Raw genomic sequence first — 3,443 nt, 5'->3', positions numbered from 1 at the left:
AGAGCACCCGTAGATCTACGATGATTTTCAAGTACTACTTAAGTTACTATGCTTTTGGGAAACAGACCGTAATATTAAGATCAGTCGTATGATCGCTTTTACGAACTTCTTAAGCTTACAAAGCTTTTGGGAAACCCGGCCCTGATGACAAGTATAAAATATTTCCAAATCTATGAAACTGTGGTGGGTCACTGAAGTCTGGATAATTAATGGGATACACTTTTAAAATACTTACTTCAGCTTTTCCAGTCTACACTTTACATTTTCAAACAGAGTCAAGATGATTTTCATTCCTGGGTTTCCTAGTTTATTCTCACTCAGATCCAGCTCTGTCAGATTTGAAGGGTTTGAATTTAGAGCTGCAGCCAGAACATGACAACCTCCTTCTGTAAAACAGTTGTTCTTCAGACTGCATAAAGAGAAAACATTTCAGTTTCAATCTGAATATTTACCAGTATGTTTTAACTGACAGATGACAAATACTGGTGATGATAAAGGCAACCACATTTCAAAAGTCACATACTTTTTTTTTCGGTCAGCAATCTCTTATACAAGACACATAAAAAAAATAGCAGCAAGAATTTAAAAATGTTCTTATAACAATGAAAAATGTACATCAGTGTGTAGAGTTGACAGTGTTTATCCTAAAGTAGAGAAGCGATCTGATTCACTCGTGCAGAACATTGAGATCCAGTGATCTCGGTCTACTTATTGTGCCCAGATCTAGACATGAAGTTCAAAATAATTGTTTTAAGAGGGTTTTTACGTTGTTTTAATCAAAATGAACTTCATTTAGACCTTTTCTCCCAGGAAACAACTAAATATCTCATGTGTTTTTGCTTATCTAGTAAATGCATCTTGATATTAGACTTTTTAGATATTTTGACTAAAAACAAAACAAAATACTAAGTAAGATAAGCCTTTTTTCAGATTGTCTTTTATTGCTTTTGTTCACCAATTAAGCAAATGTCTAGCTTGAACTATGAATTTATTAATTGAGTATTTGTAATTAAAGGACACAGGAAACACTCAGCATCACTTTCTTTTTGCAGTATAGCACTAGGTTCTCTACTCAAGCATGCTCAGAGTTGTGCTTTTATTTACACACACTACGTTTAAGTACAAGATGGAAGATCCCATACTTTGCATTCTTATGCACTCATTACACATAAATGAGGGCCCTGGAATGTAGAGTTCATGCTGCAAATTTCACTGAGCTGAAGCAGTTCTGTCCTCGATTCTGTGGCAAATGATCTAGGTCCATGTTAAGAGATGGATCTGAATTCTAAACAAACACTACAGATTGTCACCAAACGTACCTCAGTATCTCTAATTTGCAATTAATATTATTCAATCCAGTGCAGAGCATTTTAACTCCATAATCCTGAAGATTATTATTTTTCATGTTCAGCTCTTTCAGATTGGTATCTGATCCAAGAACTGAAGCCAGAGTTGGACAGCCTTTGTCTGTTAAGCCACAATCATTTAACCTACAAGATAAATAAATCAAATCACAGAGTTAGATGCATATAATACATTTGTTAAATACTTAAAAAATAAATTTATAGCAATTACTTTTACATGAACAGTAAATATACAGCATACATATTAGAATTGTATTGATTAAAATTTCCTGCATAAAACAAACTAGCATGCTTGAATAAAACTTAATAAAATATGTAAATGAATAATAGGTTTATATCATTAATGGCAATGAGTTATACATTTAAAAGTGCTGCTCTATTATCTTGATGAGTGTCTTGAGGTGGAGAATCTGTAGGTTAATAATTTATGCATTGAAATTATGTAAGTGTACATCTCCTTCATAGCGGAAGTTGTAGAAGTTGAACTGCATATTGGAGCAGAAATAACTATGGATATGGTTTTATAATAACATTATGTGCTTCTTCTGTAGCTAACTTAACAGGATTGGTTTCCCAAAATGCTTCGAATTGCTTCTACGAAGAAATTCGTAAAATATCGTACGACTGATCTTTATATTACAGTCTGTTTCCCAAAAGCATCATAACTTAAGTAGTACTTGAAAATCATCATAGATCTATGGGTGCTTTGGAATAATCGTTAAGCCCTAAGTGCATCGTAAGAAGACAGATTTATGCAGTCACCTGCAGGACAATCGGCAGATTACACATTTAACTTGATTCAAGTGCAATGTGATTATAATATAAAGATTGTATTGCGCTTTATTGTACACTTTATGACTCGTTTTCTTTATTTTGTTATTAATTTATGAATGATATATTTAAAAAGGGCAGAAAATATAGGAATACATAAATGACTGGAAAAAAGAATAAAAGATGTAGGAAATGCTTCAAAGACTGGGGGAAAAAATGTCAATGACTTAAAAAAAAAGAAAAAAAAGAGAAAGTGACATTCAGCCAAGTTTATTGTATCGTGAGGCCTCTGGCGATCCCCACCCCTACTTATAACTGGTGTATGGTTAATTATCACTATAAACTGTGGTGTCCAAGCCTGCTATGTATCAATGTAGATTCATGTAATTTTAAGATGAGAACAAAACATGACAAGATATATTAAATAACTTACAGAGCTCTTTTGCAGGTTTTGATGACTGCTGATAATCTAATGAGACACTCGTCTGATTTCTTGAATTTCTGAAGCTCAAACTCCTCCAGCTCCTCCTCTGATGTCAACAACACAAAGACCAAAGCAGACCACTGGGCAGGTGAAAGATCAGCAGATGAGAGACTTCCTTTGCTAAGGTGGGTCTGAATGTCTTTCACCAGAGTTTGGTCGTTCAGTTCATTTAGACAGTAGAACAGATTGATGGATCTCTCTGGAGACAGATTAGACTCTAATTTTTGCTTGATGTACTGAACTATTTCCTTTTTGCTCTGCTCATTTCTATTTTCCAGTGTCAACCAACCCTGTAAGAGTTTCTGATTGGACTGGAGTGACAAACCAAGGAGGAAGCGAAGAAAAAGATCCAGGTGTCCATTTTCACTCTCTAGTGCCTTGTCCACTGCAGTCTTGAGCAAATCAATCATGTTTTTTTTGGATTGTCCAAGAAGGATCTGAAGGAAATTTTTGTTTTTCTGTTCTGTAGAGTCTTGATCGAACACATATTTCTTGTTGATGTCTAGAAACAGATGTGCATAAAGAGCTGCAATAAACTCTTGAATGCTCAAGTGAACGAAGCAGTTCATGGTACCAAGAGTGATCCCTGTTTCCTCCTTAAAGATCTGGGTACACATGCCTGAGTACACTGATGCCTTATAGACATCAATACCACAGGCTTCCAGATGTGTGTCATAGAAGATCACATTGTTTCTTTCCAGCTGATCAAATGCCAGTTTCCCCAGTGAAAAGATGGCATCTTTATCCCAGGAAACATCTGGTGTATGTTATCCATCATACTTTCGTCTGCTCTGCTGGATCTGAAATCTGAGGAAGTGTGTGTA

The 3,443-nt window shown here is 35.1% G+C and overlaps 1 long non-coding RNA gene across 1 annotated transcript; it reads right to left on the bottom strand.

Moving 5' to 3' along the window:
• Nucleotides 1–292: 292 nt before the first annotated feature.
• LOC113079355 (uncharacterized) lies at nucleotides 293–2,622 on the bottom strand. The gene is made up of 3 exons (XR_003281695.1): nucleotides 2,569–2,622; nucleotides 1,320–1,490; nucleotides 293–409 (listed from the first exon to the last, which is right to left on the bottom strand). It is a non-coding gene; the product is annotated as an uncharacterized LOC113079355 (long non-coding RNA).
• Between the last annotated feature and the right edge of the window lie 821 nt (nucleotides 2,623–3,443).

The sequence above is a fragment of the Carassius auratus genome, unplaced genomic scaffold (assembly GCF_003368295.1).
Source record: "Carassius auratus strain Wakin unplaced genomic scaffold, ASM336829v1 scaf_tig00027763, whole genome shotgun sequence".
Lineage (NCBI taxonomy): Eukaryota > Metazoa > Chordata > Actinopteri > Cypriniformes > Cyprinidae > Carassius > Carassius auratus.
Note: the sequence above shows the minus strand (reverse complement) of the source record. Positions and strands in the feature narration are given on the sequence as shown.